Raw genomic sequence first — 11717 nt, 5'->3', positions numbered from 1 at the left:
ATAAATAAAAAAAGATTTTAAAAAGGGATTGATAACATAAGTTGTTGCAAAAAAAGAAGAAAAATTTAAAAGAAAAATGAGAGAATGTGATCAGAATAGAACAAAGAGAATAGAACGAAGGCATACACTAGATTTAGGGTACTTTTTGGTCTGTTAAAAGAAACTGCATCTCAAAATTTAAACAAATATAAAATATATATAATTAAGTTAAACACAATGAAGGGATAGAATATGACTGTAAAAATGAAAATTAAAAAACATTTAAAATAAGGAATTGATAAGATGTTTGTTGAATAAGGAAATAAGAAACATTCAAAAAAAGAAATAGAAAAAAAATAAATAAAATTAAAAAAAATTAACTTTGAAAGACTAAAGAGTCATGGGAAAATCGCCATGAATTCTATGTGTTGTGTTTCCCTGCCACTAGAGTTTTGCAGGTCTCACTAATAGGTGAGAACAGGTCTTGGCTGGATGCACTTGCTGACCTTTTGGGGGAGGACCCTGTTGCAATGATTCTCAAATATCTTTGCCCAAGGCAAAATTGCAATCCCCTTGCCAAGGGTCAGGCTAAGCAATCTGCTCAGGTTTGCTCTCTGTAGCTTTTATTCCCTGAAAGCTTTCCATTCAGCTTTGGAGGACAAGAATGAAAATAACAATCTCCCAATCTCTGGACCAGAGGAGCCTAAAGCTCGGGTCTCCCCTCTTCAGTGAGCCCTCAGAGAAAAGCAGTCAGTCAATCCTGTCTCCCTCCTCTCCATCTGTGCTTCATGTTCGCCTGGCCTGTGACTGAGGATTTCTATCTGTGGCACATGGTCCCACTTGGAGTCTCCAAACCCAGAAGATTCCTGCAGCACACTCCCACACTGCTCCTCCTGGTGGGGGAAGGAGGACATCTACCCAGATATGACACTTGTGGGGTCTCTGCTTAAAAAGTAGTGGCCCAACTGTGTCTCAGATCATTGATTGCAACCCTGAGCTGAGAACCCACTCCCCAGCTCAGTCTTTGCAGCCAGCTTCCCTGCTTTGATACTTGGGAGCTCTGCCACACTCAGGCACCTCTGATCTTTCTGTGACTCTGAGACCACACTGTCCCAGTGAGAATTCCACCCCTGTCTTAGCCACTGGATTGAAGTACCTCTGTGGAGCTTATTTCTAAAAGTTCTGATTTCATGCTTTGCTGCTCTATCACTTGCCACTAGCTGACTGATGGAGGATACCTCCTCCTGTAGTCTATCTCCCCAAATAGTGCCTCTGATTCATATTTCTGCATGTCCTATCTTCCAGAAAATGGTCAGTTTTCTGTTCATAGGATTGCTGCTACTCTTTTCTTTGATCTCATGTTGAGTTTGTAGGTGTACAAATGGTTTGATAACTATCTAGCTGAATTCCTGGGACCAGACGAAATTAGGTCTTCTACTACTCCTTCATCTTGCCCCCCCCACCACAATGATTATTGAAAGAATGATTTTATTGTCATTATATTGCCTGTGAAGTCCTTGTTCCAGTAGATTTTCTTTGTAAATTTCTGTTCTATATCACTATGGGGGACTTTCTCCTTTACAGAATCCCACTTAATATTTCTTGCAGGACTGGCTTAATGGTCACATATTCTTTTAGTTTTTGCCAGTCTTGGAAGCTCTTTACTTCTCCATTCATTCCAAATGATGGCCTTGCTGGATAAAGTATTCCTGGCTTCATGTTTTCCTCATTTAATACCCTGAATATGTCTTGACAGCCCTTTCTGGCTTGCCAGGTCTCTGTGGACAGTTCTGACTTATTCCGATGTTCCCCCCTCTGTAGGTAAGGAATATCTTTCCACTAACTGTCCTTAAAATGGTTTCCTTGGTTCTAAAATTTGCAAGTTTTACTAGTTCATGCATGGGGGTTGGTCTGGTCTCCTTGATCTTGAGAGGGGTCCTTTTTGCCTCTAGGATGTGAATCCTTATTTCATTCCCCAGATTACAGGATTTTTCAGTTAGGATTTTCTCAAATATACTTTATAGTCCTCTCTTTTTCTCTCTCAACCCCCTCAGGGATTTCAATAATTCTGACACTGCAATATTTCATGGTGTCATTTATTTCTCTAATTCTGTTTTCATGGATTTTAAGCTGTTTGTTCCAGGCTTCCCCTTGTTCCTTCTTTTCTATCAGTTTATCTTCCAGATCACTAATTTGTTCTTTTGCCTTATTTACCCTAACTGTTAGAGTATCTAGATTAGATTGGATCTCATTGATAACATTTTTTAAAGATTTCATTTATTTATTTGTTAGAGAGAGACAAAGTGAAAGAGGGAATACAAGCAGGGGTAGTGGGAGAGGTAGCGAGCAGAGCAGGAAGCCTGATGTGGGGCTCAATCCCAGGACCCTGGGATCATGACCTGAGCCAAAGGCAGATGCTTAACAACTGAGCCCCCCAGGTGCCCCCATTGATAGCATTTTTAAGTTCTGCCAGATCAGCTCTCACTGCTGCCCTTAGAGAATCTATGTTGCCAACCCTGGTTTTCTCCATCCTAGCTATTTTCTGATAATTGTTACCCTGAAGTGTATTTCTGACTTATTGCTTATATCTGTATCCATTAGTCCTGTGGCAGAGGTCACAGTCTGAAATTTTTTCTGTGTTGGAGGTTCTTCCTCTTAGTCACTCAGTTGAACTGTGGTTGAGGGAGTTTATAGAGTCCAAATTATTGATCACAACCCAAGTAAGATACTCTTGTTTAATAGGGACCTTAGGGTTATTGTTCTCTTGTTCTTTCAGCCTGTCTTCTGGGGGAGGGGCCTACAGCATTGTTACTCAGGCAATCCTGTCTGGACAGAGTTGTCCTGCCCCCTATGGGGGGATGGGCTTAGTGGAAAACCGGTTTTGGGGGGCTTTTTCCTCTGGCAGCTTTCCCTGGCAGGTTTCCACATCCCTTCCAAGAGTCAGAGCAGTAGCGACTGTATCCGAACTGCTGTCTCAGAATAGAGAGTTCATAGTCTGTTCTCCAGTAAGGTCTCCAGGTCACACTGTCTCTGTTTTTGTCTTTATTGCTAAAAACCACAGCATCTCAGGTTGTACACCCTACAGCAGCATTCCCAGCCCTCACTTCCAGGTCCAGTCATGTATCTGCCCTTTGTGCTTCTAAAACCACCAACTGCCCCCAGTTCATATGCAGACTGCTGCAGCTCCAGTTTTCAGTCTGGGGGATTGCCCTAAAGTCCTTTCCCTGCCACTACTGGTCTGTGAGTCTGTGCCCAGTCCCCATCGTGGGAGGCTTTTGTGCTCTGTTGGGGCAGGATCCCAGAGGTTCCCTCCCCCTTCTGTTTATCTTCTGATATCTGCCATAGAATCATGGCTCCCCACTTCCTACCTTGAAACCAGCTGCAGGAGATATTCTGTTGGTATAGATCAGGATCTAGCTTACAAATCAGGCTGATTTCATGGGCGTTCAGATTGTTCTGGTAGATATCCAGCTCAATTCAGGGGACCGGTTGAAATAGGGTCCCCTACTTCTCTGCCATCTTTCCCTGCCCCCCCACTACCTTTTTAAAATCAGAGAGTCAAAGTTAGACAAATTTATTTGCATAAGTTAAATTTCATGAAACTGCTAATTATTGACATAACTTATCAGGTGGTAAATTTGGATTTATAACTAACTTCTGCTATTATTCATTCAAATTTCCTTTTCTGTTAGCAACTACCTCAGATAGCCATGGCCTTTTACTGGTGGGGTGACTCAATACATAATACCTATTTTTAATGTTTCAAATTTTTCTTTAAATTCTAGCTAATTAACATATATTGTAATATTAGTTTCAGAGGATTAGTGACTATGGAGTTGAGGGTCATTTTCTGGGTTCTCTATTATGTTTCACTGATTTATGTGTCTGTTTCTGTGCTAGTACCATACTATCTTGATGATTACGGCTTTGTAATATAGCTTGAAGTCCAGAATTGTGATGCCTTCAGCTTTGCTTTTATTTTTTATAACTGTTTTATCTCTTTGGGGTCTTTTGTGGTTCTATACAAGTGTTAGGAATTTTTGTTCTAGCACTGTGAGAAATGCTGGTGGTATTTTTTTTTTCTTTTTAATTTTTTATTTTTCCAGCATAACAGTATTCATTATTTTTGCACCACACCCAGTGCTCCATGCAATCCGTGCCCTCTACAATACCCACCACCTGGTGCCCCCAACCTCCCACCCCCCACCCCTTCAAAATTCTCAGATCGTTTTTCAGAGTCCATAGTCTCTCATGGTTCACCTCCCCTTCCAATTTCCCTCAAATAAGTGAAACCATATGATAATTGACTCTTTCTGCTTGACTTATTTCACTCAGCATAATCTCTTCCAGTCCCGTCCATGTTGCTACAAAACTTGGGGATTCATCCTTTCTTTCTTTCTTTTTTTTTTTTTTACAGCTTTATAAACATGTATTTTTATCCCCAGGGGTACAGGTCTGCGAATCGCCAGGTTTACACACTTCACAACACTCACCATAGCACATACCCTCCCCAATATTCATAACCCCACCCCTCTCCCAACCCCCTTCCCCCATCAACCCTCAGTTTGTTTTGTGAGATTAAGAGTCACTTATGGTTTGTCTCCCTCCCAATCCCATCTTGTTTCATTTACTCTTCTCCTACGCCCTCAACCCCCCATGTTGCATCTCCTCTCCCTCATATCAGGGAGATCATATGATAGTTGTCTTTCTCCGATTGACTTATTTCGCTAAGCATGATACCCTCTAGTTCCATCCACGTCGTCGCAAATGGCAAGATTTCATTTCTTTTGATGGCTGCATAGTATTCCATTGTGTATATATACCACATCTTCTTTATCCATTCGTCTGTAGATGGACATCTAGGTTCTTTCCATAGTTTGGCTATTGTAGACATTGCTGCTATAAACATTCGGGTGCACGTGCCCCTTCGGATCACTACGTTTGTATCTTTAGGGTAAATACCCAGCAGTGCAATTGCAGGGTCATAGGGTAGTTCTATTTTCAACATTTTGAGGAACCTCCATGCTGTTTTCCAGAGGGGTTGCACCAGCCTGCATTCCCACCAACAGTGTAGGAGGGTTCCCCTTTCTCCGCATCCTCGCCAGCATCTGTCATTTCCTGACTTGTTCATTTTAGCCATTCTGACTGGTGTGAGGTGATATCTCATGGTGGTTTTGATTTGTATTTCCCTGATGCCGAGTGATATGGAGCACTTTTTCATGTGTCTGTTGGCCATCTGGATGTCTTCTTTGCAGAAATGTCTGTTCATGTCCTCTGCCCATTTCTTGATTGAATTATTTGTTCTTTGGGTGTTGAGTTTGCTAAGTTCTTTATAGATTTTGGACACTAGCCCTTTATCTGATATGTCATTTGCAAATATCTTCTCCCATTCTGTCAGTTATCTTTTGGTTTTGTTCACTGTTTCCTTTGCTGTGCAAAAGCTTTTGATCTTGATAAAATCCCAAAATACTAGCCAATAGGATTCAACAGTACATTAAAAGGATTATTCACCACGACCAAGTGGGATTTATTCCAGGGCTGCAAGGTTGGTTCAACATCCGCAAATCAATCAATGTGATACAACACATTAATAAAAGAAAGAACAAGAACCATATGATACTCTCCATAGATGCTGAAAAAGCATTTGACAAAGTACAGCATCCCTTCCTGATCAAAACTCTTCAAAGTGTAGGGATAGACGGCACATACCTCAATATTATCAAAGCCATCTATGAAAAACCCACCGCAAATATCATTCTCAATGGAGAAAAACTGAAAGCTTTTCCGCTAAGGTCAGGAACACGGCAGGGATGTCCGTTATCACCACTGCTATTCAACATAGTACTAGAAGTCCTAGCCTCAGCAATCAGACAACAAAAGGAAATTAAAGGCATCCAAATCGGCAAAGAAGAAGTCAAACTATCACTCTTTGCAGATGATATGATACTATATGTGGTATTCCAAAAGACTTTTGGGTAAACCCAAAAGACTCCACTCCAAAACTGCTAGAACTTGTACAGGAATTCAGGAAAGTGTCAGGATATAAAATCAATGCACAGAAATCAGTAGCATTTCTCTACACCAACAACATAACAGAAGAAAGAGAAATTAAAGAGTCCATCCCATTTACAATTGCACCCAAAATGATAAGATACCTAGGAATAAACCTAACCAAAGAGACTAAGAATCTATACTCAGAAAACTATAAAGTACTCATGAAAGAAATTGAGGAAGACACAAAGAAATGGAAAAATGTTCCATGCTCCTGGATTGGAAGAATAAATATTGTGAAAATGTCTATGCTACCTAAAGCAATCTACACATTTAATGCAATTCCTATCAAAGTACCATCCATTTTTTTCAAAGAAATAGAACAAATCATCCTAAAATTTATATGGAACCAGAAAAGACCTCGAATAGCCAAAGGAATATTGAAAAAGAAAGCCAAAGTTGGTGGCATCACAATTCCGGACTTCAAGCTCTATTACAAAGCTGTCATCATCAAGACAGCATGGTACTGGCACAAAAACAGACACATAGATCAATGGAACAGAATAGAGATCCCAGAAATGGACCCTCAACTCTATGGTCAACTCATCTTCGACAAAGCAGGAAAGAATGTCCAATGGAACAAAGACAGCCTCTTCAATAAATGGTGTTGGGAAAATTGGACAGCCACATGCAGAACAATGAAATTGGATCGTTTCCTTACACCACACACGAAAATAGACTCAAAGTGGATGAAGGATCTCAATGTGAGAAAGGAATCCATCAAAATCCTCGAGGAGAACACAGGCAGAAACCTCTTCGACGTCAGCTGCAGCAACATCTTCCTAGGAACATCATCAAAGGCAAGGGAAGCAAGGGCAAAAAAGGATTTTTTTTTTGATCCATCTCTGTGGAAAATATCAATGGTATTTTGATGGGGAATACATTGCATTTGTGGATTGTTCTGGGAAGCATAGACATTCTCATAATATTTGCTATTCCAACCAATAAGCATGGAATATTTTTTCATCTCTTTGTGTCTTCCTCAATTTCTTTCATAAGTGTTCTGTACTTTTTATAGTGCAGATCCTTTACCTCTTGGGTTATTGCCTTACAGTTACAGACACTTACCTAGTGTCTTACAGTTTTGAGTGCAATTTTAAATGGGATCAATTCCTTAATTACTCTTTCTTCAGTCACCTTGTTAGTGTACAGAGATTGAACTGGTTTCTGTGCACTGACTTTGTGTCCTGCCACATTTCTGAATTCCTATATAAGTTCTAGCAATTTTGGCATAGAGTCTTTTGAGTTTCCATATAAAGTATCATGTTGTCTGCAAAGAGTGAGCATTTGACATCTTCTTTGACAATTTAAATGACTTTTATTTCTTTTTGTTGTTTGATTGCTGAAGTTAGGATTCTAGGATTCTATTTATTATGATGACCAACAGTGGTGAGAGTGGGCATCCCTTTTGTGTTCCTGACCTTAAGGGAAAAGCTCTCACCTTTTCCCCATTGAGAATGATGTTCACTGTGGTCTTTTCATAGGTGGCTTTTATGTTATTGAGGTATGTTCCCTCTATCCCAACACTTTGAAGAATTTTTCAAGAAGTGATGCTGCATTTTGTGAAATGCTTTTTCTGCATCAACTTAGAGGATCATATGATTCTTGTATTTTCTTTTGTTATTATTATCTATCATATTGATTGATTTGCAGATGTTGAATCACACTTGCATCTCAGAAATAAATCTCTCTTTGTGGTGATGAATAATCCTTTTAATATACTGTTGGATCTTATTGGCTAGTATCTAAGTGAGAACTTTGGCATCTATGTTCATCAGGGATATTTCTCTTTAATTTTCCTTTTGAGTGAGATCTTTTTCTGGTTTTAGAGTCAAGGAATGCTGGCTTCATAGAACAGGTTTGGACGTTTTCCTTTGATTTCTGTTTTTTGAAACAGCCTCAGAAGAACAGGTTTTATTTCTTCTTTAACTGTTCTGTAGAATTCCCCCAGGGAAGCCATCTGGCCCTGTCACTGTCGATTGTTTTTTGGAGGTTATTGATTACTGCTTCAATATCCTTGCTGCTTATTCATCTGTGCAGATTTTCTATATTGTCCTGTTTCAGTTTGGTGGTTTATACATTTCTAGGAATGCATCCATTTCTTCCAGATTGCCTAAATTGTTGGCACATAGTTGCTCATAATATGTTCTTAAAATTGTCTGTATTTTTTTATATGACAAATCATCTGATTTATTAAAAAATGCAACAATATTTAAAATGATATAAAATAGCAATTTCAAAACAATACCAAAAAGTAAATGTACTTAACCATACTCAGCTCATAACAGGAAAAGGGTAAGAAGAATAATTCATGCTATAGCATGTTGCTAATATGAACTGGCAATAGAAAAACTTGGTAAAGGAAGGCAGAGGAACTCTATCCTTTTTTTAAAAGATTTTATTTATTTATTTGATAGTGAGAGATAACAAGTAGACAGAGAGGCAGGCAGAGAGAGAGAGAGAGAGGGAAGCAGCTCCCTGCTGAGCAGAGAGCCTGATGTGGGACTCGATCCCAGGACTCTGAGATCATGACCTGAGCCAAAGGCAGCGGCTTTACCCACTGAGCCACCCAGGTGCCCCGGAACTCTATCTTTTAAGAATAAGAACCAAGGGACTCCTTCATCAACTGGCATCCACTCCATGTTGTACCTATGGTTAGAAATGTACATGATGGGAACTCCAGGGATCTTCTGGATCCTTCATTTAAGGTCTCAGTCAACTGTGGCCACAATGTCACACTTGTGCTGAGTTACTCTCTGCACTAAGCAGTCATGTGCATAGGTTCCTTTGTGTGCGCATGGTAATTGATCGAATCTTGGATCTTTGGCAATCCTTAGAGACACTCGATACTTCTGCCCCAGTTTCTCAATTTCAGCCATTACACAGTCAGTTATACAAGGGATACACTTGGCATAAAGACAATCCATCATTGACTGTACTAAGTCAAGCTTGGCTTTAATGGAAAAGTTGATAAAGTTGGTATAAACCAGGATGTGGTAAGGTGGGCCCAGATGTGTGTTATATTAGAAGAATAAGCAGGAAGGATGTTGGGGGGCTTCTCTTTCCTTGAGTGCACTGGGATCATTCTTTTCTTTTCTTTTCTTTTTTTTTTTAGGTTTTAATCTATCCTTTTCTTTAAGCCTCTGATCTTGGAGACTAAGCATTTGCTTCATAGTCACATACTTCCTTGCTTTCTTTTGCTTCCCCATGTTCATGCCGTACTATTGTTTCTTCCCTAAAATTGTCTGTATTTCTTGGGTGTTTGTCATGATCTCTCCCCTTCCTTCATGATTTTATTAATTTTGGTACTTTCTCTTCTCTTTTGAATAAGTCTCGCCAGAGGTTTATTGATCTTATTAATTTTTTATTATGATTCCTGTTTTATTTTTTTTAATTTAATTTAATTTTTTTTCATCATAACAGTATTCCTTGTTTTTGCACCACACCCAGTGCTCCATGCAATCCGTGCCCTCTCCAATACCCACCACCTGGTTCCCCCAACCTCCCACCCCCCGCCGCTTCAAACCCCTCAGATGGTTTTTCAGAGTCCATAGTCTCTCATGGTTCACCTCCCCTTCCAATTTCCCCCAACTCCCTTCTCCTCTCTAGCTCCCGTTGTCCTCCATGCTATTTGATATGCTCCACAAATAAGTGAAACCAAATGATAATTGACTCTCTCTGCTTGACTTATTTCACTCAGCATAATCTCTTCCAGTCCCATCCATGTTGCTACAAAAGTTGGGTATTCATCCTTTCTGATGGAGGCATAATACTCCATAGTGTATATGGACCAGATCTTCCTTACCCATTCGTCCGTTGAAGGGCATCTTGGTTCTTCCCACAGTTTGGCTACCGTGGCCATTGCTGCTATAAACATTGGGGTGCAGATGGCCCTTCTTTTCACTACACTGTGTCTTTGGGGTAAATACCCAGTAGTGCAATTGCAGGGTCATAGGGAAGCTCTATTTTTAATTTCTTGAGGAATCTCCACACTGTTCTCCAAAGTGGCTGCACCAACTTGCATTCCCACCAACAGTGGAAGAGGATTCCCCTTTCTCCACATCCCCTCCAACACATGTTGTTTCCTGTCTTGCTAATTTTGGCCATTCTAAGTGGTGTAAGGTGGTATCTCAATGTGGTTTTAATTTGAATCTCCCTGATGGCTAGTGATGATGAACATTTTTTCATGTGTCTGATAGCCATTTGTATGTATTCATTGGAGAAGTGTCTGTTCATATCTTCTGCCCATTTTTTTGATATGATTATCTGTTTTGTGTGTGTTGAGTTTGAGGAGTTCTTTATAGATCCTGGATATCAATCTTTTGTCTGTACTGTCATTAATTCTTTTTTTTTTAAGATTTTATTTATTTGACAGAGAGAGAGTAGGCAGAGAGGCAGGCAGAGAGAGATAGAGAGGAGGAAGCAGGCTCCCTGCTGAGCAGAGAGCCTGATGTGGGGTTCCATCCCAGGACCTTCGGATCATGACGCGAGCTGAAGGCAGAGGCTTTAACACACTGAGCCACCCAGGCGCCCTTTGATCTAATTAATTCTTTCAAAGAACCAGCTTCTAGTTTCATTGATCTGTTCTACTGTTGGATTCTATTTCATTGACTTCTGCTATAGTCTTTATTATTTCTCTTCTCCTGCTTGGTTTAGCCTTTATTTGCTCTTCTTTCTCCAGGTACTTTGGATATAAGGTTAGCTGGTATATTCGGTATTTTTCTAATTTTTTTGAGAGAGGGTAATACTATAATGTACTTTCCTCCTTAGGACTGCCTTTGCTGAATCTTGGAGATGTTGAAAAAATGTGTTTTCATTCTCATTAATTTCCATGAATTTTTAGAATTCTTTTAAAAATTTCCTGGTTGACTCATTCGATCCTTAGCTGGATGCTCATTAACTTCCATGTGTTTGAGTTCATTCCAAATTTCCTGTTGTTATTGAGTTTGAGTTTCAAAGTATTATAGTCTGAAACTATGCAAGGAATAATTTCAATCTTTAGGTATTGGTTGAGATTTGATTTGTGACACAGTATGTGATATATTTTGGATAAAGTTCCCTGTGCTTTCAAGAAGAATGAGTATGCTTTTGATTTAGGATGGAATATTCTGTGTATATCTGTGAAGTTCTTCCTGTTCAGTGTGTCATTCAGAGCCCTTGTTTCCTTGTTGATTTTCCACTTAGGTGATTTGTCCATTTCTGTGAGTAGGGTTTTGAAGCTCCTATTATTTTGTATTATTATTAATGTGTTTCTTTACTTTGGTCATTAATTGGTTTATATAGTTGGCTGATCCCATACTGGGGGCATAAATATTTATAATTTTTAGAGTTTCATGTTGGATAGACCCTTTAAGAATGACATAGAGTCCCTCTTCAATGCTTGCTGCAGTCTTTGGTTTAAAATTTAGTTTGTCTGATATGAGGATTGCTACCCCAGCTGATTTTGAGGTCCATTAACATGGTAAATATTTCTCCACATCCTCAGTTTCAGTATGGAGGTGACTTTAGGTCTAAAATTAGTCTCTTATAGACAGTATAAGAATGGGTCTTGCCTTTTTACCAATATGATACCTTGTGTTTTTTGATTGGAGCATTTAGCCTGTTTATATTCAGAGCAACTATTGAAAAATATGGATTTAGTGTCATTGTATTACCTGTAAAGTCCCTCTTTCTGTAGATTTTCTTCT

General features: G+C 39.5%; 1 pseudogene; it reads right to left on the bottom strand.

Moving 5' to 3' along the window:
* Nucleotides 1–2843: 2843 nt before the first annotated feature.
* LOC125104371 (rRNA-processing protein FCF1 homolog) lies at nt 2844–9239 on the bottom strand (annotated as a pseudogene).
* Between the last annotated feature and the right edge of the window lie 2478 nt (nt 9240–11717).

The sequence above is a fragment of the Lutra lutra genome, chromosome 7, assembly GCF_902655055.1.
Source record: "Lutra lutra chromosome 7, mLutLut1.2, whole genome shotgun sequence".
NCBI classification, from domain to species: domain Eukaryota; kingdom Metazoa; phylum Chordata; class Mammalia; order Carnivora; family Mustelidae; genus Lutra; species Lutra lutra.
Note: the sequence above shows the minus strand (reverse complement) of the source record. Positions and strands in the feature narration are given on the sequence as shown.